The sequence below is a fragment of the Geotrypetes seraphini genome, chromosome 13 (genome assembly GCF_902459505.1).
Source record: "Geotrypetes seraphini chromosome 13, aGeoSer1.1, whole genome shotgun sequence".
NCBI classification, from domain to species: Eukaryota; Metazoa; Chordata; class Amphibia; order Gymnophiona; family Dermophiidae; genus Geotrypetes; species Geotrypetes seraphini.
Window position 1 is genome coordinate 27,398,871 of NC_047096.1, and position 27,918 is coordinate 27,426,788.

The window sequence follows — 27,918 nt, forward strand, 5'->3', positions numbered from 1 at the left end:
TTGAATTGATCATGAAACTTTAAGAAAAGGGATAATTTTTATGGGGTTAAAATTATATTTCTGGATGTTGCTAGGGCCACACAACTTAGACAGAAAGCCTTTCTGGCCTTGAAGTCTAGATTATTGGCCCTAGGCACCACTTTTTCCTTAAATTTCCAATGCAAGTATTTGCTTTCCTTTCAGAATAAAGATTATGGTCCTTTTTTACAAAGGGGCGCTAAGCGTTTTAGCGTGTATTTAGTGCGCGCTAAATCAACCCGTGCGCTAACTGCTAACGCATCCACAGGATAACATGCATGTGTTAGCATTTATCCCGTGTTTAGCGCACGCTAAAAAGCTTAGCGCGCCTATGTAAAAGAGGGGGTATGTTTTGGAGGTCCACTACAGTTTAGCACGATTTCTCACGAGTAATGAGAAATAACGTAGGGCTCCTTTTACAAAGCCATAGTAGAGATTTCCACCATGGGCCGGTGAGATAAATGCTCCGACGCTCATAGGAATTCTATGCGCGTCGGAGCATTTACCTTGCTGGCCTGCAGTAGAAACCTCTACTGCAGCTTTGACAAAGCCAGTGTTAATAAGGGTTAGGGAGTAGAGGGTTACCCTAATTGACATTCATCATGTTGTTTTATTTATTTTTTATTTTTTCCAAACTTGCTATACAGTACTCCCCCGAAATTTGCAGGGCTTCCTGGAACGGAATCCTCGCAAATTTCAAAAAACCGCATTCTGTCAAAAGGCTGGAGAGGGCAGCTGGAGCGCCGACGGGTGAAGAAAATCACTCCCGGTCTGCTTCGACCGCCTCTTCCTGTAGTAATAGTCGGGCTAACACCAATCAGGTGTAAACCTGACTTTACTACAGGAAGAGGTGGCCGGAGCAGACCACGAATGAGCGAATTCGTGGGGAAACACCACACTGCTTAAACTGTCGAGCAGGACAAAGCAAGGTGCAAATTAATAAAATAGAGAAAAGAACTGCAATGCAAGAGAAAGAGATACGCATTCATACTAAAATCATTACAAACCTCCAAAAGCCAAACAAATTAACAAACAAACCCCCTTTTACAAAGCCGCGCTAGTGGCTGGCATGCGGCAAAAGCCCCGAAGCCCTTTAAATCCCTATGGACTTCGGGGCAGTTACCACAGCAGCAGCTGTGGCTTTGTAAAGGAGGGGCAAGTTTTCGATAAAAATTTAATTTTCTTAACAAAAGTTCACTTCGTATGTAGAAAGGCATTGAATTCCACAGAAAAAGTGCAATAAAGGAAAAAAAAAAGGCGAAAGATTTATTCATCTGAAGAGAAACCATGATTTTTGACAGGAATAGGGGTTCAAATGATTACATACAATTGGAAAAATCATGATAGGATTAATTTCAATTTTTGGTGGGCAACTGTGTGTACAACGTATAAATATGAAAGGATAATGGCAGAACGTTTAGGTACTAGCAAGTCCTTTAATGAGGTATGGAGTCCATTGACTAATTTTATTACGTTATAATTAAAATTATGATTCCCCTTTTTTTTTTCTTTTTTCTTTCCGTTATATTCCTTTACACATCCAGGGAGGGTGGGGGGTGGAATATTTATTTGGAAGAGTAAAATTAATTCTTTTTTGTTATATTGATATATATAATATATAATTTTATTGTTTATAATTAGGATAAGAAGGGGATAAAAATTGTTCAATGTAATAATTGTGATGATTACAATGTATTTTCATACAGTTTTTTTCTGATTCTTCAATTGTATACATTATAAAGTTTGAAATGTCAATAAAGATTTACAAAAAAAAAAAAAAAGGACAGGCCCTGATCTAGGTGTCTTTTATAGAATTAGGGCCAACTTTCAAGTTTATTAAGTCTTGAGACACCGCTTTTACAAACCAAAGCAGTTTACATCTTTACAATGTTTTTTTTTTTAAATAGTCAAAAATCAGGGGAATTACAAACAAAACTAACCCCCTCTTTTACTAAGGTGCGCTAACTGATTAGTGCACGCTAATCGCTAATGCATTCATAGACTAACATGCACATGTTAGCGTTTAGCACGCTCTAAATCGATTAGCGCACCTTAGTAAAAGAGGGCCTAAAAGTAACTATTGAGATGAAAATAAAATGAGGGGAGAAAAGGGTAAGAATACAATATTAAAAATAAAAGGAAGAGGTACAGGGAAAAAAATCAGGGTAGGGGTTGACTGGAGCAAGCATCTTTACAGATTTAATAGTGATTCCCCCCCCGCCCCATTATCAATCGTAGATCTCATAGGCGTCTTTAAAGAGAAAAGTTTTAAGATTAATTTTAAAGTTATTTAAATTAGTTTCTTGTGCGTTCCAAAGTGTTGGCGCGACTACCGAGTAGATGGTCTTACGTGTTGTGTCGTAAAAAAGCTGTCTAGTGCTTTCTAAAGGTGCCAACTGTGGTCTTAGAAATGCCATTCAGTGATCGTTCAAAGACTACTTGTTTCTTTGTAACACTGGTTCTTCTGAAGCGGGTTAGCTGGATTTATTTATTTTTATTTAAATTATTTATATCCCGCATATCACATTATTTATGCGGGTTATGTTTGCAGGTTTTAGTGTCATTTATGTGATTTAGAGCAGTGTTTCCCAACCCTGTCCTGGAGGACCACCAGCCAGTTGGGTTTCTTGGGGTAACCCTAATGAATATGCATGAGAGAGATTTGCATATAATGGAGGTGAAAGACATGCAAATCTGCTCCATGCATATTCATTAGGGCAATCCTGAAAACCTGGCTGGCTGGTGGTTCTCCAGGATAGGGTTGGGAACCACTGGTTTAGAGAGCATTTTCAATAAGATGTTTTGCAGAACATGTACAAAAATCCAGTACCAACCGTGTCCATTTTCAAAACTGCAAATGGATATGTTTGTGCTATGTGCATCTCTCCTCTGTGACTCTATCTTTTTGAACCATTTTTGAAAAAAAAACCAAAAAACACATCCCATTGAAAAATGTAAAAAACAAGCCATTGGAATGTAAGAGGAGCCAGCACTCTTAGTAGCTTGACCACACAGACATCTCAACAAATGCAGTGGGGCGCCCTAGGAGGCACTGCAGTGAACTTCAGATAAAAAGTCCCAGGTACACATCTCACCATAACCCCCTTATGGTATATGGTGAACCCTCCAAAGCCTACTTGTCCCAACTGTATACCATAAAAGCACTTATACCTGCAGGATGTCACCTCACATGTAGGTACAGTGAGATTTGGGTGGATTTTGGAAGGCACAGATTCCACCATAAGTGTAGTGGTTAGAGTGGAGTATGAGCCTGTCCCTATCTCTATGTTTGACTGCTCCAGGAACCTACTTGCTGCTCTAGTAGAACTAACCATAACATTTGAAGCTATCATACAATTTTTGTGGGGTGGGGTGTGTGAGGAGGTCAGTGACCACTGGGGAGTGTGGGAGATCCTGCCTACATCCCTCTAGTGGTCATCTGATAAGTTTGGTCACCTTTTGGGTACTTATTCATTATTAAAACACTTCTCACATCCCTGCATCAGATTGCAGCACTTCCATTGAACCTAACCCATAAACCCTTGTTCTTCACTTCCTGTCTTCAAGGGCCTTCAACGGGTCAGGTTCTCAGACTATCCTTAATGGTTATGCATAGGAGAGATTTGCATTCAGTGAACGTTGTGGGCATGCAAATCTCTCATGCATATTCATCAAGAATAGCCTGAAAACCAAAGCCATTGATGGCCTTCGAGGTCTGGGAATGAAAATCAAGTCTGCAAACCAATCGTTTCCCCTGACGATGACATCAAGATTAAAAAATAAAAAAAATGCATGTTATAAACACAGCCCATTCAATCCATGTAATAGTAAGTTACAATAAAACATCAATAGAATTAAAACAAATGGGGAAAATGCTTAAGTACCTGAGCTCCCCTGGAAGAACGGTATAGAAAATTGAAAAAAATAAAAAAAGAACATAATTAATATAGAAATATGATGGCAGATAAAGGCCAAATGACCCATCCAGTCTGCCCATTCACAGCATCCACTATCTCCTCCTCTCCCTAAGAGATCCCATGCTTTCTTGAATATAGAAACATAGAAATATGATGGCATGCTAAACTTGATTAGCCACCTGAACTCTTCAGAACTTCAAAGTCATGTCTTACCTCAGAAAAGGTACATCCAGTAGAACGGTGCCCCCAACATGGTAAAAAATTATGAAGATGTTGGGAAAGATTCCCTTTCACTCCATAGAGATACTGGGACAATAGTACTCAGAATTGTCTCAGTAGTGAGCAAGTCCCCAATCTTGCTGGGAAATGGATTTAGTGCCATCTCAGAGAGAACTATGCACCGTAGCACTACTCCATGTATGGACAAGTATTGGGTCTGAGGGAAAACTGTACCTGAAACATTGGTTCAGTAATAACTATGAAATGTATGCCTTTTAACTCCATGCAGAGAGAAGAGTGTTATCTAACACAATAATGGGATGCTGGTTCAGTACTCTGATTGATTTAAATAACACATAGAAACAGAGAAACATGATGGTAGATAAAGGCCCAATGGTCCATCCAGTCTACCTATTCACAGTAATCATTATCTCTTCCTCTCTCTAAGAGATCCCACATGCCTGTCTTATGCTTTCTTGAATTCAGAGACAGTCTCTGTCTCCACCACCTCCTCCGAGAGCCCGTTCCATGCATCCACTACCCTTTCTGTAAAAAAGTATTTCATTAGATTACTCCTGAGCCTATCACCTCTCAACTTCATCCTATGCCCTCTGTTCCAGGGCTTCCTTTCAAATGAAAGAGACTTGACTCATGCGCATTTATACCACATAGGTATTTAAACATCTCAGTCAAATTCTTCCTCTCCTACCTTTTCTCCAAAGTATACATATTGAGATCTTTAAGTCTGTCCCCATATGCCTTATATTGAAGACCACGTACCATTTTGGTAGTCTTCCTCTGGACTGACTCAATCCTTTTTTTTTTTTTTTTTTTTTTAATCTTTTTGAAGGTGCGGTCTCCAATGAGGTCTCACCAAATCTTACACAGGAGCACCAATGCCTCCTTTTTCCTACTGGCCATACCTCTCCCTATGCACCCTAGCATCCTTCTAGCTTTCATCGTTGGCTTTTCAACCTATTTGGCCACCTTAAGATCATCACATACAATCACACCCAAGTCCCGCTCTTCTGTCGTGCACTGGGGTGTTGGCTCCATACTAGCTCAGAAGGGTGAGTGTTCCTACAAGTATAGTTGGGGATGTTGTATCAGTATCGGAGGGAAAGTGTTCTCTACCATCATGATAGATCATTAGTGCAGTACTAATCCTGAAAGATGGATGCCTCTACTATCATGCTGGAGCATAAAGTACTGTCTAAAGAGGACCTGTCAGTGTATGTTGAATGTCATGCCCATGAGTCCAGTTGGTCAATGGTGGCTTCCTACTTCAAAATGACCAGATCTAATTGTTTGACTAATTACAAGTTATTGCAAGATCCTGCCCAAGGAAACGGGTCCACATATACTCTCCAGCCAGATTTAGAGTAAAACAACTTCATAAAATTAAGTTACTGAAGGCATTCCAACAGTTAGAGCACTTTCAATATGATTAATATAATTCAAATGGCACTACAAACTGAACACTGATTTTAATCTGATAGGTTTTATTCAGTCATTATTCGTGGATTTTAAAGTTGCTTGGAGAAAGAAATAAAAGGGAAATAATTTTTTTAAAATGATATAAAATCATCCAGCCAAGGAAGCAATTTCACAATCTGCCTCGTTGTGGCTGATGCAATAATTAAATTAAATATATGCATTCTCGATGGTTCTGAACTAGGCAACTTGTTCATTTCTTGGATGAAAAATAATGTACACTTTCTGTGCCTTTATTTTTTAATGTTAATTGAACTCTGCATTCTTTGGAAGAGTCTGCAGAGAATAAATTACAAGATCATCAGAAATCATTTTAAATGGATTGATGGGTGCTGCTTACTGCTACACATTTGTTGTTCCAAGCTACTTACTTTCAAAGTCTTCATTTTTTTTTTTTAATCTGAGTGGTTCTTGAGACACGTCAAAAACCAAAATCCGGGGGGTGGACTTTGTACTTAGCCAGTTAAAGTACTGATATTCAGCACTCAACCAACTACAAAGAATCCCATAAAGCTAGGGCTGCGTTTTACATGGTCGCATTTATACAGCTATCTTAAACCCCCTCTACCCCCATTTTGCAAAACCATGGAAGCAGGTTTTAGTGCAGGCCAGTATGCTCAATGCTCTGCGCAGCTCCCAACGCTCCTAGGAACTCTATGGGCTCCTTTTACCAAGGTGCGCTAGCATTTTTAGCGCATGCAGGATATTACCGCATGCTATACCGCGCGCTATGCGGCTAGAACTAACGCCAGCTCAGTGCTGGCGTTAAGGTCTAGCGTGCACGGCAATTCAGTGTGCGCTATCCCGCGTGTTAATGCCCTAACGCACCTTAATAAAAGGAGCCCTATGAGTGTTGGGAACAGTGCAGAGCATTCAATGCGCCAGCCTGCGCTAAAAACCACTTTTGCGGTTTTATAAAAGGGTGGGGGGGAGGGTAAGTGCTGAATATCAACATTTAACCAGTTAAACACCGAGTATGCTCTAGAACACCTCCCAAAATAGACAATTTCAACTTGGATGCTAAGTAGACATTTTCAGCAGTACTGTCTGGTTGGGTGCCACTGAAAATACCTGGTGAACCCTAGACATGCAATTTTAAATGGCCGGGAGTCATTTTCTCATCTGTAAACCAAATGAAATCAACAGCACGTGGAGGGAACTTGCAAAGGAGTTGCTTGGGCTGTGTCATATGAGCAATGCGGTTGCTCTCAGTTAGGGTGACCAGGTTACCCATTCCAGAATTGAGACTTTTTGGGCCAGTCCTGGTTTTTAAACTTACATTACATTACATTATGTGATGTTTATTCCGCCATTACCTTGCGGTTCAAGGCGGATTACATAAGACATTTCCAGAAGAGTTACAGAGTTGAATGGTTTAGTTCGGGGGAGTGAAGAGCTTCCTGTGGTGTTAGTTTGTTTTGATGGATTTCTTGAATAGCAGGATATTTATTTCTTTTCTGAACGTTTTGTAGTCTGGAGTCGTGGTCAGTAGATTGAATAGTTGACGGTCTAGTTTCGCTGCCTGCGTGGCCAGTAGGCCATCGTACATTTTTTTTTGCATTTGACGCCTCTGATTGGGGGGTGTATGAATGGTGTCTGGGTTCTCCTTTGCCTGGTTGTGGTGGTTCTGATAAGGCGGTTGTTTATATAAGCTGGGCTGTCTCCATTCATGGCTTTAAATAGTAGACAGTAAAATCTGAATAGTATTCTTGCTTGTATTGGGAGCCAGTGTGAGTCGAGGTATGCGGCGGTGATAAGGTCGTATTTCTTCAGCGATTAGATCCCAAAGAAGTCAGTGCTGCAGGTCCCATAATGCACCAGGATGAAGTTGGCAGACATTCAGGATTGGTCAAAAAGTCTCCCTTCTGGAATGGGTAACCTGGTCACCTTACTGTTGCCCTCGTCTTCAGTTAAAACGTCGTAAACCAAGATCACTATGGACAATTCAAAACATTGTTAACTGAAAAATGCCAGTTGTTTGACTAATTTGATGAATGGACGCGTAAGTTTTAGGTGCATCAACTTGACTCGGAACAAGTTCTTCTACTGTCAGGAAGTTTTCTTCTGTGCAAAGTGTATTGGGCCATGCCTCTTCCTGACTTGCGATCAGTTGGGCCCATTTCTTACAATTTCTTCAAAACATATTCTACCCTCAATTGTGTAGTATGGAGTGGGGGTGGGGAGAAGACCGCCCCACATGTCATCTTTGTGGGGGTGCCGGCACTTCTCCTCTCTGTCTCCCGTGCTTCTTCGGCTTTTTGCAGCATGAGCAGCATCTCCAACCTCAGCTTATTATTGCTGTATACTACCTTGGGTAAATTTCTTCAGAAAGGTGCTAAATAAACAAGCAAGGAAGATAAAACTTGTATTGAAGAGCCTTGTACTGGAACTATGGCAAATTATAATATGCATACTGTACTGTATACTATGTATATTGGTATTAGATCCCTAGTATGTGTATAGTCTAGTCTAATCTTCGGGTTATATACCGGGTCATCTCATGGTAGAGCTTGACTCGGTTCACAAATAATTAAAATTAGGTAGCATATAAAATGTGAACATGAGAAGAAGGTGTTAAAACACTAATAGTTCGTCAATTCAAAAGGTAAGTCGTTAAGATATTGTGAAAACAATAATGTTTTTAGAACTTTACAGAATTGTTGCAGATGACCTTTCAATCTAACAGTCAGGCAGTTTATTCCAGTTTAAACACGAGAGATTGGCTAAGCTTCCCAACAGATTTAATTCCCTTAAGAGAAGGGAACGACAGTTTATATTTCTGTATAATTCTCGAGTGACAAGATCTAGAAGTATTCCAATGTAAGGGAACAAAAATAATAAAATTTGCGGACGATACAAAACTATTTAGTGGAGCTGGGACTAAAGAGGAATGTGAAGAATTGCAAAGGGACTTGAACAAATTGGGGGAATGGGCGGCGAGATGGCAGATGAAGTTCAACGTTGAGAAATGTAAAGTATTGCATGTTGGAAACAGAAACCCGAGGTACAACTATACGATGGGAGGGATATTATTGAATGAGAGTAACCAAGAAAGGGACTTGGGGGTAATGGTGGACATGACAATGAAGCCGACGGCACAGTGCGCAACAGCCGCTAAGAAAGCAAATAGAATGCTAGGCATAATCAAGAAGGGTATTACAACAAGGACAAAAGAAGTTATCCTGCCATTGTATCGGGCGATGGTGCGCCCGCATCTGGAATACTGCGTCCAATATTGGTCTCCGTACCTTAGGAAGGATATGGCATTACTCGAGAGGGTTCAGAGGAGAGCGACACACTTGATAAAAGGGATGGAAAACCTCTCATACGCTGAGAGATTGGAGAAACTGGGTCTCTTTTCCCTGGAGAAGAGGAGACTTAGAGGGGATATGATAGAGACTTATAAGATCATGAAGGGCATAGAGAGAGTAGAGAAGGACAGATTCTTCAAACTTTCGAAAAATAAAAGAACAAGAGGACACTTGGAAAAGTTGAAAGGGGACAGATTTAAAACGAATGCTAGGAAGTTCTTCTTTACCCAACGAGTGGTGGACACCTGGAATGCGCTTCCAGAGGGCGTAATAGGGCAGAGTACAGTACAGGGGTTTAAGAAAGGACTGGACAATTTCCTGCTGGAAAAGGGGATAGAAGGGTATAGATAGAGGATTCTGCACAGGTCCTGGACCTGTTGGGCCGCCGCGTGTGCGGACTGCTGGGCACGATGGACCTCTGGTCTGACCCAGCAGAGGCATTGCTTATGTTCTTATGCTTATGTTCTTATGTCATAAATTCCATAAAGAAACTTGAAGACAATACATGCACACTTAAACTGAATCCTAAAGCCAGTGAAGCTTTCTCAACAAGGGAGAGAAATGGTCAAATTATGTTTGGGGAGAACGGGATAGAAATGAATTAAATTAAATTAATAAGTACATAAGCAGATGACTTGATAACAGCAAATGACAGGAGACTTAAAAAACAAAATAAATTGGCTCATTCAACCTGCCCAGTAAGATGTTTATGGCTGTAACCACCTCTTCATGTAAGTTGCCTTCATGCCATCTATTTAGGATTGTAACTGTCTTTCCCTGCATATTATCTTGATGCCTTCCTGGACCCGCTACTGTTCTGAGCTAAATTGCTGCTACATGAAGGTTTACTGAGTGCTTCGTTGCCATCTTCTTGCCACTTGTATTTATAACACACTCTAAAACAAAAAATAGCTAGACTACTGTAATTCGCTACACTCAGGCCTTCTGCTTAGCCATCTCGCTCCCCTCCAATCTGTCCAGAATTCGACTGAATGACTTATATTCCGTGAGAGCCGCTATACTCATGTTATCTCTTTCCTAAAGTCACTTCATTGGCTTCCCATCCATTTCCGAATATAATTAAAACTCCTCTTACAGACCTACAAATGCACTCACTTGGCTGCCCCTCACTATCTCTCTTCGCTTATCTCCCCCTATCATTTCCCCCTCCCCTCCATGAGCTCTGCCCCCCTCCTATCTGTGCCCTTCTCTTCAACTGCCAACTACAGACTCCATCCCTTCTGCCTTGCTGCACTATATGGAACAAGCTGCCCAAATTCCTACGGCGGGCTCCGTCTCTGGCCGTGTTCAAGGCCCAGCTAAAAGCCCACCTCTTTGAGAGTGCTTTCGACTCCTAACTTCTCTCACCTTGGGTTCTGCATCCCCAACCCTATATGTCATGTCTGTTTGTCCAAGTTAGATTGTAAGCTCTTCTGAGCTGGGATCGTCTTTAAATGTCAAAATGTACAGCACTGCGCAAGCCTTTCAGCGCTAAATAAGTGATTAGTAGTAGTAGTGGTAGTAGCAATGAATAACAGACTCTGCCCAGAAAATGAAAATGGTAACCTGATCAGTAGCTTTGGTTCTATTTGAATTCCTGTTCAACCAGTGAAATGCTGGCCATGGTCAGAAGGTATTTGAGTGGCCTGAGCACCTATTTGGATGCCTTCTTGATAGCAAAGTTTATATTTTGAATTCATATGTATGTTGATTTAAGAGAACTTTAAAAATAGGTTATTTTGCTGATGATTGAATTAGAGAATGACACGGTGACAAAATTCATCACCGTTCCCGTCCCCGTGGATAACCGCGGGAAACCATCTTCATATCATTCTTTAAAGAGAAAGGGAAGAATGAGTATGAATGGCCACAACCACTGACCCGCAAGCTTTGCTTTGAAGAATGCTGGTGTAGAAGGACTGAGGTTGAAATACACACTAAAGAATGACAGTCTCTGGTATCCAGAGCAGATATTGTGATGTCATAATGCTTCATTCCACCAGTGCCTAAGAGCCAATCACATCAGTGATGTCACAATGGCTTCATTATCCTTGGCTCACATAAGAATCAGAGTATGAATGGCCACAATCACTGACCCGCAAGCTTTGCTTTGAAGAATGCTGGTGTAGAAGGACCGAGGTTGAAACAGACACTAAAGAATGACAGTCTCTGGTATCCAGAGCAGATATTGTGATGTCATAATGCTTCATTCCACCAGTGCCTAAGAGCCAATCACATCAGTGATGTCACAATGGCTTCATTATCCTTGGCTCACATAAGAATCAGAGTATGAATGACCACAACCACTGACCCGCAAGCTTTGCTCTGAAGAATGCTGGTGTAGAAGGACTGAGGTTGAAATAGACACTAGAAAATGACATAGGATTATTTCCCACGGTTATCCGCGGGGACGGGAACGGTGATGAATTTTGTCACCGTGTCATTCTCTAGATTGAATGACTGAGGCACAAATTTTCTGCTCCTTTTACTAAGCCGCATTAGGGCATTAACGCACAGAATAGCACGCGCTAAATTGCCGTGCGTGCTAGATGCTAATGCCCGCATTGAGCTGGCATTAGTTCTAGCCGTGTAGCGCGGGTTTAGCGTGCGCTAAAATGCTGCATGTGCTAAAAACGCTAACGCAGCTTAGTAAAAAGAGCCCCAAGTCTGAGGCTTTTTCCTTCTACTAAATTATAGTGCTGCCTTGCTTAATGAAACATTATTTGTGGAGGTTTAATAACACTTTATTGACATTTGACCAAATAGTCCTCTACACCACTTATCATACCAGTTGCGATTCTATAAATTATCAACTGAAGCCCTTTCTGCAAGCAGCGGACAATGCATTCACTTTCTTAAACCAGCAATGCCTGAAGTCTTTCTGCTCAACAGGGGGCCGCGTCTGGTTCAGGTACTCGTGGTTGAAGTTGCTGAAACCCAGCCCCTTCGTAAGACCAGTCACAGCAAACTACAACATCCTCCAGCCTGCTGACAGTGTTCAACTATTGTAAAAAACCACACTCAACCCAGTCAGGATGAATTTAGCAATCAGAGCTGGAGTGACTCCAGCAGCTAATGCTGTACCAGCAATTAAAAACAAGTCAGTCTCATCTCTTGGCAAATGAGGCGCCAGTTGTAAAAGCATTGTGTACATATATTTGGGATTACTTTTCCCCCACGTGCATTACATTGCACTTGTCCACATTAAATTTTATCTGCTATAAACTCGCCCATAAAAATGCAAGCAGAGAAGCACAGAGAAGATACATGCATAGATCTACTGCATAACTATGTACTGTATATTTATCCTCATGTAAGAAAAATATTAGGAGGCTTCAACTCATCCAGAGCACCGCTGTCAGATTGATATTCAAGGGGAGAGTGTGGCGCAGTGGTTAAAGCTACAGCCTCAGCACTCTGTGGGTTCAAACCCATGCTACTCCTTGTGACCCTGGGCAAGTCACTTAATCTCCCCTTTGCTCCAGGTACATTAGATAGATTGTGAGCCCACCAGGACAGTCATGGAAAAATGCTTGAGTACCTGAATAAATTCATGTAAACCGTTCTGAGCTCCCTTGGGAGAAGAGTCTAGAAAATGGAATAAATAAGAACTGCCATCTCCGGATCAGACCTTAAGTCCATCAAGTCCGGCGATCCACACACACGGAGGCCCAGCCAGGTGTACCCTGGCGTAACCTTAGTCACCCGTATCCCTCTATGCGCCTTGCAAGGAGATGTGCATCGAGTTTACCTTTAAATCCTAGAACGGTGGATTCCGCAGCAACCTCCTCCGGGAGAACATTCCAGGTGTCCACCACTCGCTGCGTGAAGCAGAACATCCTGATATTTGTCCTGGACTTGTCCCCCCTCAGCTTCAGTCCATGACCTCTTGTCCGAGTCACATTGGACATCGTAAATAACTTTTTTTTCCTGCTCTATTTTGTCGATTCCTTTCAGTATTTTGAAAGTCTCAATCAGATCCCCTTGCAGTCTCCTCTTCTCAAGGGAGAACAATCCCAGTTTCCTAAGTCGTTCTTCGTAATCCAACTTCTCTATACCTTTTACTAGCTTCGTTGAAAAGTTTCAGCCTCTGATAACCAGAGCTGGTATTGTGACATCATAATGCCTCATTTCACCAATGCCTATAAGCCAGCCTCATTAGTGATGTCACAATGGCTTGATTGTCCTATACTTGGCTCACTTGTACTACATTTTGATTTCTTGAGTGGTGCAGTGGTTAAAGCTACAGCCTCAGCATCCTGAGGTTGTGGGTTCAAATCCACGCTGCTCCTTGTGACCCTGGGCAAGTCACTTAATCCCCCCATTGCCCCAGGTACGTTAGATAGATCGTGAGCTCACTGGGACAGAGAGGGAAAAATGCTTGAGTACCTGAATAAATGCATGTAAACCGTTCTGAGCTCCCCTGGGAGAACGGTATAAACCCAACTCCTATAACTTTCTCACTTATATTCAAGCAATGATTTACTTATGCCACAATTTCATTGAAAGTTTCATGCACATCACATCTGAATGAGGGGAGAGCCTCAGAACCCCGTGCGTAATAATGTCAATTACTGCCCTAGAAAGGGAAAAGATCTTCACCGGCTCTTGAACCCCTTCCTACCTACAGCAGACACAGTAAATGTTTCAAAAGGGTGTCAGAAAAGTCAAAACTACTTAGCTTGTAGGTAGAATGTTCAATGGTATTGAAAATGTGTTATGTCTCTGCCAGTCCTAGCAGCGTGTGAATCAGTACGCTGCTATGATGTCCGGATCCCTGACGCAGCTTGTCTAGCGAAACGGCAGCTAGCCTAACTTCCGTCGGCTAGGACTGGCAGAGACATAACACATTTTCAATACCATTGAACATTCTACCTACAAGCTAAGTTGTTTTGACTTTTCTGACACCATTTTGAAACATTTACTGTGTCTGCTGTAGGTAGGAAGGGGTTCAAGAGCCGGTGAAGATCTTTTTCCTTTCTAGGGCAGTAATTGACATTATTACGCAGGGGGTTCTGAGGCTCTCCCCCTCATTCAGATGTGAATGTGCATGAAACTTTCAATGAAATTGTGGCATAAGTAAATCATTGCTTGAATATAAGTGAGAAAGTTATAGGAGTTGGATTTGATTTTCTTTCTCATTCCTGTATAGAAGATTTTTTGGGGTATACAAGAACGGTATAAACCCCCATTTGACCGGTATAAAGGCCGGCTTTTCATGATAATGACAGGGATAGCCATTCTAATGATAACAAGAAATTGGAAGAGTTCTGATGCGTTATACTTTCCTTTTTGGTGGGCAAATTTGTGTTCTAGCTATAAATATGAAAAAATGAATGCAGAATTATTGGGGAACAACAAGGTGTTTAAATTGGTGTGGGGCCCGTTAGCAGCTTTTGTTGCATCTATTTAAGATATATAGTTATATATTTATGTCTTATATCACTTTACATCAGGTTTGGTTCCCATACACATCCGGGGGAGGGGGAGGGAGGGGGTAACGCATAAGTATTTGATATATGTTTACATTTCTGAGATATACACCAAGCAGCATTATGGGGTAAAGACCTAGAACAATTGCTCTCCCCCACCACTTACATGGAATTCAGGAAGTGCCTAAAGACATATCTGTTCCTGTTGTATCTAGACAACTGACCCGTACTTCTCCCTCTCCTCAATATCAGTTTTCTAGACCTTTTACCCTCTCTCGCTCTCTTCTCCTATGTTCAATCATTTTGTATCTTCTCTTAATCTTTTGTAAACTGCATAGAACTTCACGATATTGCGGTATATAAACTGTTATTATTATTATATGCAGGGTTGGGGGGTAAGGATGTCTTAATTCCTGTAATTCAAAAGTGCTTCTTAATGGTTTGATTTGTTTTCAGATGTATATATTTATGTTGCACTGTTCATATTGGAAAATAATAAAATTTATTAAAAAAAGAAAATTGAATAAATAAATAGAAAGAGATTCAATCATGTCTCAGGCTATTACCAGAAACTTCCTTGGTTGCAAATTGTATCAAGGATAATATTAAAATTTGGGTATTTTTTTGTTACAAAACTCTACGTGGCTTAATTCCAACTTATATCTCTGAGCATTTCCTCTTTGCAAATGGTAAACGCCTTGTTTGAGAAATTAGATTATTTGCTCTTCCCGCTGTAAGGGGTTGCCGGTATAAAAGATTTTTCAGCCGAACTTTGGCTTACCCAGGCTGCCCTTTGGAATAAGAGCTTTGGTAAATTGATCTCCAGTTCCTACTCTTAGATTAACTTCAGGAAATTATTAAAAACCCATCTTTTTAAGAAGATTTGTTAGTAACTCATTTGTTATTTTTCCTCCTTTTTCTCTTTGAATGCTTTTTTATAGAATTATCATTTCACTGCATATGCGTAGATTTCTTTCTTGTAAACCACACTGAGCTGTGAGGTTGTAGCGGTATATAAGATTATTTTTATGTTATGTATATACTAATGTTTAACCCATTACATTAACGGATGCTAGAATAGATGCGTAAACTTTTAGCACAATGGGGCGCTGAGGCCATTCTTTCTTTCTTTGCTTCCTGCTTCCCCTGTCCATCAGTAGCCTTTCTCCCTTCCTTTTACCTCCCCCCTGTCCAGCAGCACCCCTTCCCTGCTACATATCTTATAAGTCTCCCGTGTTTTCTGAAGCAGCTCTGCCAGGACCCGCCGCAGGCTCCTTGTAGCGCTAGGGAAACCGCTGCACGCAAACCGCCGCAGGCTCCTTATTCAGCTGGCTTCTTTCTCAGCTGGGGAAACCGCCATGCGCAGGTTGCTGCTCCTCCGTTCTCTAATGTCGACTGCAAAGGAGTCGACAAGCCATGGACTGCTTCCGGGGTCAAGGGTTAAATCTGCAGCGCCGACAGAGAGATAATCTCCGGCACCTCCTGCACTGCCGATGGCGTCCCTGACATCCTCCCAGGACGTGGAAGAACTCCAGGCCCCAATGGGCTAAGCAAAACCTCGCTCTCCAGGACCGAGGTCTGCCCACCTTGGTCTGCGGATAAGCCCGATCCAACCGGGGTGGCGTATGCTGTAATTGCCACTTGCCTCATCAGCGAAGTACCAGATGAGGCTGGAAGAACGCCCCTGCGCTTGGGCATAATGAAAGGTAAAAAATATTAGGTGAAATAAAGATTGCCAACAAAGTGCAGGAGCAACCTTCAGATGCGACTCACTCCATCACCATCTTGATCAAGTTTCTAAAATTCTTGCCCCAGAGGCCAGCTTGGTAAGCTAATGCTCTTTTGAAAAAAAACAACAACCACAAACAACACTTATAAATACAGCCCTCTACTATTGATAATGAAAATAGATAAAGTTTGTGCAAGGTTGGTTTTCTGTCCATAAAGTTAAAAGGATCCATGAGGTAAGTAGGTATCAATCCATATAATGTTTTATAACAAATGCAACCCATTCTAAAAATAATTTTTGCTTCAATTGGAAGCTAGTGCAAAATCTGATAGTATTTTGTTATGTGATCACTTTTTTTCAGATTGAAAATCAATCAGACTGCCGTATTATGAATAAGTTGAAGACTATTAATATTCTTCTTAGGGGATACTAAATAGATAATATTACAAATAGATAATAGTCCAATAGGCTTAAGATCAAAGATGCAGGATTAACACCAATTATAGTCAATAATTGAAGACCAATTAGCTTCTATTTATTTATTCAAATTTCTATCCTGTTTTCCCAACAGCTCAGAACGGATTACAAAAGGATATTCACAGTGTAAGGCAGGGGTAGGGAACTCCGGTCCTCGAGAGCTGCATTCCAGTCGGGTTTTCAGGATTTCCCCAATGAATATGCATGAGATCTATTTGCATGCACTGCTTTCAATGCATATTCATTGGGGAAATCCTGAAAACCCGCCTGGAATACGGCTCTCGAGGATCGGAGTTCCCTACCCCTGGTTTAAGGAAAGGACATGAAGTTAAAGACAGGGACTACAGAGGACAAAAGAACTAAAAGAAGGATTAGAGGATACCGATAGAAGCATACAAGGGGGACAGTTCATTCAGTATCTTTGGCAAAAAGGAAGGTCTTTGTTGCTCTCTGAAAGGCCATTAGTGAGTCCAGTGACCTGATCTGAGCAGGCAGTTGGTTCCATAGGTGGCGAGGGATAAAGTGGCTATATGAGCGTTTGCTTGCTGATTCTAGTTTGAGAGATCTTCCTGAAGGGATGCAGAATCATCTCTCCGAGTCGGAGCGGAGGGAAGCGAGAGGGAAAGTATGATTGTTGCTTGGCTTCTAGGTAGGTTGGGGTTTTGTGGTGGAATCTTTTATGTACTATTACTAGGGCTTTGAAGGTGCAACGTTTCTTGACTGGTAGCCAGTGGGCATCACGGAGCACTGGGGTGATGGGGTCACGGATGTTAAGGTTGTGCAGAAGGCGGCTTGCTGAGTTGTCTATCCATTGTAGGCATTTCAGGTCTTTCGTGGTGAGTCTGTTGAAGATAGCATTGCAATAGTAAATCGCCTGTGCAAATGTGCACAGTAATCAAAAATCTGAGGGCACACACTTAGCAACTACAACCAAGCTCTCTAAGCTGCATAAATTCTCACTCTACAGATACCATGTAACCCGTGCTGGGCTCCTCGGGGAGGAAAGGATATAAATCGAATTAAATAAATTTTTGCCTTATAATCTCCACATAGCAGAATCATTCCATCTACCTCATCCTAACCAATTAGATGGCAATTCAAACTTCTATACAGCATCTGATGGCCTCAACATATTTTGAGAGATTCATCTTCTCCCTTCTCTAGTATCTGCCATATACTTTCTGCTCGCCTTATGCATACTGTTGCTCCTTCCTTGCATTATGTAAATATCTTCATTTGTAAGTCACCTTGAACCTATATAGGCATAAAGCAACCAAGAAATTGTAGATTAGAATTAGGGGGTGACTGGAGGTGTCTGTGTATTCTTAATCAAACTTGCTTAAAACTTAATGGCAGCATCGCCAAGGTATGAAGAGTGCCATGAAGACCACAAGGGGTGAAAGGCACTAAATGTGACATGAAGAGCCAAAGCCACCATGAGAGAGGAGGGAGCACCAACTGTTACAGAACACTCTGGATCGTCTTTATTAGGCAAAGAAGAGTCAGCAGGGTTAGGTTAGGATAGCAGTTTTTTAGGAGAGGGAATGAGGGATGCATGAAGGAGAATCTGAGTGTTTTCAAGATAGATGCCTCCAATAAACTTTGATCTTATTCTGAATCCAGCCTGTCCCACATTAATCCCACTGGTGCTATCTAAAAGTTGGCTCAAGTGAAACACCAAATTGTTTTCAATAATTTTGGAAATCACTGACAAGATAAAGATGAGCTGATAACACAGATTAATTTATCTCCGTAACCTTGGGTCACAATAAAAATCACTTTTATTAACAGAAAACAATGTAATGAAATTTCTACTCCAAATGGAGCTAGTTATTGACTCCATTTACAATACAAGGAGTGTGTGGTGCAGTGGTTGGAGCTACAGCCTCAGCACCCTGGGGTTGTGGGTTCAAAACCCCGCGCTGCTCCTTGTGACCCTGGGCAAGTCACTTAATCCTCCATAGCCCCAGGTACGTTAGATAGATTGTGAGCCTACCGGGACAGAGAGGGAAAAATGCTTGAGTACCTGATTGTAAAAAACCGCTTAGATAACCTTGATAGGCGGTATATAAAATCCTAATAAACTTGAAACTTGATGAGTGCATCAAATGATTTGTTTTTCCTTTTCACCTTTAAGAGCACAACTCTGAGTTCTGCAGGAACATGTGGAGCAGAAGAAAAACCCAAACCAGGCTTTATTCGTAGGCGCTAGCGACATTGCCTAGCTGCAGCTGTTGGGCTCGGAAGCCACAGAAGCTTCCATCAGAGAGTATTTGAATGTTCTGATTCCAGAAAGACACTCTGCAGCATCTGTTACTAAGAAAGCTTTAATGCCTGAGCTCCAGCGATGTGTTATTTAATTATTAATTAAAGGCAAGCTGGCCTGGCTTGGGATCTGTTGTCCTCCGTCACATCAGTTGGCAGCAGCAAACTGCAGGAAAATTAGGGGATGTGAAATATGGCTGGGAAACTAAGTATGAGATGAATTCTCTGATCCACTTCAGAATGAACTGAACTTCATATGATTTTCCATTTGTGGCCTGGCTCTGCCTCTTGGCGAAACACAGCACTGCTCTAAACAATGTCATAAGTCATGGATTAGATGGGTACTTTCCTTAGATCATGAGGAAGTATTTTTCCCAAGCTGGGCTGTTCTAAAATCCAAGCACAGTTCACCAGACTAATATGTAAGAGAGGTTAAGCTTTAATGAAAGCTCAGTCACATACATTCTCCCACTGTTGCCACAATATGACACAAGGTCAATGGAAGCACATCAGTTGTCACCCTGATACCGTTTCCATACATACAATATAACACCAACAACAGTGTCTAATGTCTATAACAGTGTCTCTCAAACTGTGTGCCGAGGCACAGTGGGGTGTGTCCCGAAGAGATTCCGGGTGTGCCACGAGAGATTCCAGAATTTTACTTTATCTTTTAAAATTCCCTTCATAATTATACACTAGAATAGATGACATGTATGTCGCATACACAAGAGTTTGTCAATGTTACGAGCTGCCAAATTTCAGACCATTCTTCAAGCTTCATTAGGTCTTTCTTCATGTTATTCACACCATCCGGGGGTGTCTGCTCTATTGCAGATTTTGGTATCTTCCGCAAAGAGGCAAATCTTACCTGACAGCCCTTGAGCAATATTGCTTATATAAATGTTAAAAAGTACAGGACCAAGAACAGAACCTTGAGGCACACCACTGGTAGCATCCCTTTCCTCAGAGTCATCTCCATTAACCACTACCCTCTCTCATCTTCCACTCAACCAGTTCATGACCCAGCCCATCACTTTGGGGTCCATCCTGAGAGCACTCAATATATTTATTAGACATCTGTGTGGAACACTGTCAAAGGTTTTGCTAAAATCTAAATACACCACATCTAGCACACCTGCTCTACTCAATTCTCTGGTCATCCAGTCAAAGAAATTGATTAGATTTGTCTGACACGACCTACTTTTAGTGAATCCATGTTGCCTCCGGTCCTGTAATCCACTGGATTCCAGAATTTCACTGTTCTTTGTTTTAAAAAAAAGTTCACTTGGTCTTCACGGAGCATTTCCAAGTTCTCCTGACTGCAATGGAGCCTCATGGTCTTCTGACATGACATCAGCATTCTTGGAGCCCATCTTGCACTAACCTTGGACAAGCCCAGTTTTTCATGAATTATTTTCCAAACTGTATCTGCTCAGATACCCACTTCTTCAGCTATTCGGGAAACCTTAATTTGTCTGTCTGACAAAATTAGATCCTCAACCCTCTTGCACATTTCTGTGGCAGTTGCTTCCATAGGCTGTCCAGTGTGAGGGTCATCTTCAACGGACTCTCGAAAATTTTACTTTGTAGGATGAAAGGTCAGACTCACCATAAACTGCATCTCCCTTGGCTTTTTCCCTTCTTTTGTAAGACATTTTATCACTGAATGGTGCTCCAAATCTAGCACCAGGACTCTCCTGACATCCTGTCTCTTGGAATGTTAGACTTGCAGTGATCAGCAGCTGTGTATGTCACAACATGCATAGACTTGTTTCGACACGCTTGCTCCTTTCTTTCATACTCGGGTAGATAAGTTATTGAACGCCCCTCATATGCCTGTCTGCCACAGCTGCTAAAATGCCTAGTTACGGCTCTGTGTGAAGCCTTTAGCTTCTTGGCTCTAGGTTCTTGCTGGCAGTCTCAGCTGAGAGGACAAGGACTGAAGAGGGACAAAGACTGGGTTTTCATCTCATCAGCTGAGACGGTCCCTGTAGATCAGAACTGGGGAAACGCTGGCAGTGGAGCATAGCAAAACTTGAGCAGCTGCCGTCCATCCTGTGCCTGTTCTGTGATTAACAAAGGACTTTTATTTCTAGCTACTGCAAACTGGGATCTTTCCCAAATAACAAGAGATGGTAAAATGAGGGATGACTCTCAGTATAAAACATTAAAAAAAAAAAAAAAAGACCAAGGAATAAGACTAAGGGCTCCTTTTACTAAGCCGTTAGGGCTTTACCGCGCAGAATAGCGCGTGCTACATTGCCACGCGCGCTAGACCTTAACGCCAGCATTGAGCTGGCGTTAGTTTTGGAAGCATAGCATGCGGTGTAGCGCACGGTAATTTCCTGCGTGCGCTAAAAACGCTAGCGCACCTTAGTAAAAGGAGCCCTAAAAGTAGGAGGCAATGCAAGCCAAGAAAGAGACATGTCAATCTTTAGGAAAAACAAAACAAAACAAAAAAACCATCTTGGGAAATATGTGAAAAGTCTAATTTATGTATTTCAAATTAATTGTGTAAATCATTAGAATAATGGCATTTACACACCCACGTTGGGGGGGTGGTTTCCGGGGGGGGGGGGGTTTGATACTCTGTTGATTGACTGATTGTTCTGCTTTGGCACAGTACTGCTGTGATGTTGTGCGATTCTTTGTTATAAATAAACAATTACAAAAAAATTAAAAATAAATAAATAAAAAATTCCACCTAAGCGCTATTCTGTAAATATGCACAGAATGACTTGCATTTTGCAGGTGGGCAAACAGAGCGGTGGGTGGCATGTACCTCGGGCATTTAGGCCTCGGCTCTAAGGCTGGCATTAGGTGCCTGTGTCTTAAGCATAGACACTTATCTTTGCTAGGACAGTCAAACATTGGATAGCGAGTAACGTGGTGTGCGAGCGTTTTGCAAGAGGAGCAAAACATTCTATTAACTCGATGAACGAGTGTTGCTTTACAGTATGAGCATGTGTACTTGCATCACGTCAAGTACGCGCAATATACGAGCATCGCATCGCATCACATAGCGCTAATCAGGATTTCTTAATCACACTTTTCCAGTTCAGGTTCAAGGCGATTTAGAGGTTACGAAGCCCATGTAGCAACCTGGGGAAATTTTACGGTATACAGAAGGAAGATACACATTACTAGGGAAGGTTACATTGTAACAGGAAGGAAAACAACTAAGATACTGCGTGCTGGAGTGCTGCAGAGTAGAGAATGACACGGTGACAAAATTCATCACTGTCCCCGTCCCCGCGGATAACCGCGGGAAATAATCCCATGTCATTTTCTAGTGTCTATTTCAACCTCAGTCCTTCTACACCAGCATTCTTCAAAGCAAAGCTTGCGGGTCAGTGGCTGTGGCCATTCATACTCTGATTCTTATGTGAGCCAAGGATAATGAAGCCATTGTGACATCACTGATGTGATTGGCTCTTAGGCACTGGTGGAATGAGGCATTATGACATCACAATATCTGCTCTGGATACCAGAGACTGTCATTCTGTAGTGTCTGTTTCAACCTCAGTCCTTCTACATCAGCATTCTTCAAAGCAAAGCTTGCGGGTCAGTGGTTGTGGCCATTCGTACTCTGATTCTTCCCTCTGTCCTTAAAGAATGACATGAAGATGGTTTCCCGCGGTTATCCACGGGGACGGGAATGGTGATGAATTTTGTCACCGTGTCATTCTCTACTGCAGAGTCAAGGAGGGAGTGTGAATACTCTAAAGTTACAAGGAGTTTGTCAAATAAGTAGGTTTTCAGCTTTTTCCTGAATATGGGAGGGCGGGAGAGAGTTCCAGGTTCTTGTGGCAATATGCGTGAAGAGGGTGTTGAAAATTTGCTTGTATTTCACTCTTTTGGAGGAAGGGTTGATCAGCTGGTGGGTGTTGCTGGCTGAGGCGAAGGAGGAAGAGGAGAACAGGTGGGTTATGTGCTCAACAGCATTGGTGTCTTGCGTGTGGTGTATTATGCATGAGTTTGAACATGATCCCAGCCTTTAGAGGCAGCCAGTGAAGTGTTTGGTAGTAAGCAGAAACATGGTCATATTTTTGTTTTTAGCTTTAAATCAGCCTGATAGCACTGTCCTGGATCAGTTGGAGTTTGTGCATTTGGGTGGAGGATAGACCCACCTGCAGGGAGTTGCAGTATCCAAGCTGGGTTCGGATTAGCATTTGGATCAAGATTGCAAAGTGGTTGTTGTAAAGATATGGTTTGATCAGTCTCAGTTGCTTTAAACCAGGGGTGTCCAACCTTTAGGCTTCCCTGGGCCGCATTGGCCAAAAAAAATGTTTCTGGGGCTGCACAAACGCGCAAACACTGCAGCAAGACAGAGGAGGGAGCCGGCAAGATGGTAAACACCCGGGGGCAGCAGAGGAAAACACTGCCTCGCCTTCAACTGGGGTCGCACAAAATACTTCACGGGGCCGCAGTTTGGACACCCCTGCTTTAAACTGTTGAAGGTTATTTTTCAGGGCTCCTAGAAACAGCTGCTGACCAGTTAAATGACTTGTTCAAAGCTATCCACTAATTTACAGCGGTACTTAACTGGTTATCACTGCTGAAAATTAGCGGTTAACATCTACATGAAAATTAAAAATTTTGCAGGTATTTCAGGGGTTGAGGGAGTCAACCCTTGACCAGTCAAGTGTCGATATACAGCACTTAACCAGCTAGGATAACAGCATAAATGGGACTACGTAAAACACACCAATCCATGGCAGGCAAAGTTCTGAATATCGACTTAACCAGCTATGCCTTAGCCAGTGCCATATAAGCTGGATATTCAGTGCTGAAGATTGGATATAATAATAATAACTTTATTCTTCTATACCTCCATAATCGTGCGACTTCTAGGCGGTTCACAACTGAAGAGAGCTGGACAATCAGCGAGTTACAATATGCAGAAGATTGGATATGGTCTAACAATGAATATTCAGAAATAGCACCAGTGGTGGTGAACAGAACACTCATTGCTACCAGCTGAATATTGACCCCTATGTGTACATTTGCAACACATGGATGAGGACGGGACTTGTGTACTGCTTTTTCTGTGAGGTTTACACATTTTAGACAGGTACTTATTTTGTACCTGGGGCAATGAAGCATTAAGTGACTTGCCTGGAGTCACAAGGAGCTGTAGTGGGAATTGAACTCACAACCTCAGGGTGCTGAGGTAGCTGCCCTAATTACTCCTTTACTCTGTGCAGTGGCATAGTAAGGGGGGACATGAGTGGGGCATGGGGGTGGACCACCCTGGGCGCCATCTTCATGGCGAGCACGGGTGCCTCTCCTCCTCTCTGCCCCACCATGTACCTTTTTAAATGTTCCACCAACTCAAGCAGCATCGTTTACTTGCTGCTCGCACTGGCCTTAGCTCCTTTCTGACATCACTTCCTGGTCGTGGGACCAGGACATGACATCAGAAGGGAGCCAACACCAGTGGAAGATGCTGCTCACACAGTGGGGAAGAGTTGGGGTGCACAGGGTGGCGACGCAGGGCATCGCCACCCCGGGCGCCAACCTCCCTTGCTATGCCACTGACTCTGTGCATGGACTACTTTCTTCTACAGGCCTAAACCCACATGTATTTTGTTTTACTATTAGGGACCATTTTCAGTCAATACCATTGTATCTGAATAAATATTAATTTGCCTAGATAACTGCCTATGAAAACTCTTTCCTTAAGGTTCAGTCTTGGCTCAGCATGTGGAGGTTTGCACAAATTTACTAAGTTGTCTTTTTTTTTTCTCTCCCTTTGCTTGTTTATTTCCTGGTTGAAAACAGCAAATCTAATTGCCTTCCTGCAACTTGGGCTGTGATGGACGCATTTGGCTCATTGGCTGGTTGCCTGGACTTGGTCGTGCTTTGCTAGACAACAGTGCAGCCCTGGCCATTAATATCTGCACAGGAAGTGCCAACAGGCCAGGAATGTAATTCTCAGTTCTTTAGAATAACAGCTGGGAAACTCTACATTCTCCATTGAGTACTCTAACACTTACATTGGGAGAGAGGAGGGCTTATTACTCTGAGTGAGTCATCCTTCTTTGATTATTTTTTTCCTTGCATTTTACAAACTGCTGTTGGTCTTCACTATCGCCAGGGCCACTGGTGGCATAAATTCAAAAGGATAATTGAATTGTTTCATCACTGCATGTCCCAAGTTGTAGCTACAAATCAGCTCAGAGTTAGTAAAGGGCAATAAGGAACTGGGGGAAGAAAGGAGGGTGTCAGGTCAAAAGCGCGCCGGGACAAAGGCGCGAGCAGACAATTGAGCGCAGTGCGGAGGCGCGCGCCGAAGAAAATTACTGTTTTTAGGGCTCCGACGGGGGTGTGTGTGGGGGAACCCCCCCACTTTACTTAATACAGATCGTGCCGCGTTGTGGGGGCATTGTGGGGGGTTTGGGGGGTTGTAACCCCCCACATTTTACTGAAAACTTCACTTTTTTCCTGTTTTTTAGGGAAAAAGTTAAGTTTACAGTAAAATGTGGGGGGTTACAACCCCCCAAACCCCCCACAACGCCGGCGCGATTTGTATTAAGTAAACTGGGGGTGCTCCCCAACAAAAACCCCCGTCGGAGCCCCTAAAAACAGTAATTTTCTTCGGCGCGCGCCTCCGTCTTGCGCTCAGTTGTCGGCGCGCGCCTTTGTCTTCCGCGTTGTTGTCTATGAACCGAAAGGAGACTTCTATGCTGCCTTTTTTGAGGGCTTTGGTATTTCAAAGCTTACATTCCAAGCAGTGGGCAATAGAGGATTAAATGACTTGCCCAGGGTCAAGGGGAACTGAACTGGGATTTGATCTCACAACCTCTGGGTATAGAGGCAGCAGCTCAACCAGCGAGCTACAGCCTTTCTGTGCTATTTCAGTGCCTTGTTCTATACAATAAGGTTAGAAAACCAAGGAGCTGGGAGAAGGCAACTTGAACGGCACTTTATGAAAAGAAGAAACAGATTTAATCTCTTTACAAGTAGATGAAGAGGGCTGATAGGGTTTAGGGCGGTGCTTCTCAACCCAGTCCTTGGATTACACCCAGCCAGTTAGGTTTTCAGGATCTCCACAATAAATATACATGAGGTAGATTTGCATACCAAGGAGACAGTGCATGCAGATCTACCTCATGCATATTTATAGTGGATATTCTGAAAATCTGATAACTGGTTATGTTCCAAGGACTGAGTTGAGAAACACTGGCTTCGGGGACTAAGAGGAATGCAGGATATAAAACTTTCTTCTCTTTGGTATGCAGAGAGTGGCACCTCTGGTACTGGATGGTTCTGAGGATGGCAAAGGTATACAGGGCCTGTTATGTAGGGAGAACATTCCAGCATTATGAAGCCTTTCACTTATAGGCCACTGATTCAGAATTCTTCTAAGATGCCATATGATAAAAAAATAATGATGGCTATACAGTGCTCCCCCGTGAATTCGCAGTCCACGATTTGCGGTTCTAGTCATTCACAATATTTTCTGACCGCAAATGACCGGGCAGAAAAGGGCAGCCGGAGAGGCAGGAGAAGCTTTGACACACAGCTCCTGATTGGTGAGGCCCGACTTTAGTACAGGAAGAGGCGGTCGGAGCATACTGCGAGTGATTTCCTTCACTCGCCGGCGCTCTGGCTGCCCTCTCCTGTCTCCCCTGCTAAAAACCGTATTCGCGGTTTTTCCAACATTCACAGGGGTTCCTGGAATGGAACCCCCGCGAATATCAGGGGGAGTACTGTAGTTCAATTTCAAGAGCTATAGCAGAAGTGTTCATATTGCAACTCTTGTCAGCTTTCTATGAATCGGTGAATTCTGTTATATACCTCATCGATGACTATATATTAGTGAGCCGGGAGTGGGACCACAGAAGACAAAAGCATATAGGGCTGAAGGTGTGGTAGACCCTGATTGATTTTCAGAGGATTGTGTTTGAGGAGCTAGCTAAACTAAAGGTGGGCAAAGCGATGGGGCTGAATGGTGTACATCTGAAGGTACTGAAGGAAGTTCTGGCGGCTCCACTGATTGACCTTTTCAATACTTCTCTAGAGGCGGGAGTGGTACCGGAAGACTGGAGAAGGGTAGATATGATCCTTCTTCACAAAAGTAGAAGTAAGGAAGCAGGAAACTACAGACCCATAAGTCTGACTTATGTGGTAAGTAAATTAATGGAAACTCTTTTAAAACAGATAATAATGAAGTTTTGGAAATCAAATGGATTATAGGACCCGAGGCAACATGGATTCACTAGAGGGTAGGTCTTCTCAGACGCATCTGATCAATTTCTTTGACTGGCTGACATGAGAATTGGATAGAGAGAGTGTGTTAGATGTGGTATATTTAGATTTTAGTAAAGCCTTTGACGGTGTTCCACACAGACATCTAATAAATATACTCAGGATGGGCCCCAAAGTGATGGGCCGGGTCATGAATTGTTGAGTGGAAGATGAGAGAAGGTAGAGGTTAATGGAGATCGCTCTGAGGAAAGGGATGCTACCAGTGATGTGCCTCAAGGTTCTGTTCTTGGACCTGGGCCTGTACTTTTTAACATTTTTGTAAGTGATATTGCTGAAGAGCTGTGTGATAAGATTTGCCTTTTTGTGGGTGATACCAAAATAGAATAGATACCCTTGATGGTGTGGATAACACCCTTGGTTGTGTAAGATAACATGAGGAATGACCTAGTGAAGCTTGAGGAATGGTCTGATATTCAACAGCTAAGATTTAATGCTAAGAAATGCAAGGCCATGCATTTGGGCTACAAAATCCCAAGGAAATGGTACAGTTTAGGGGTGAAGAACTTTTGTACATGAAAGAGAAGCAGGACTTGGTTGCAATCTCATCTTGAGTATTGCGTTCAATTCTGGTTGCCATGTCTCAAAAAGATATAGTGGAATTAGAAAAGGATCAAAGAAGAGTGGCCAAGATGATAAAGGGGATGGAACACTTCTCATATGAGGAAAGACTAAAGAGTTTAGGGCTTGGAAAAGAAATGGCTGAGGGGAGATATGATTGAAGTTTACAAAGTCCTGAGTGGTGCAGAATGGGTATAAGTGAACTGACTTTTTACTCCATC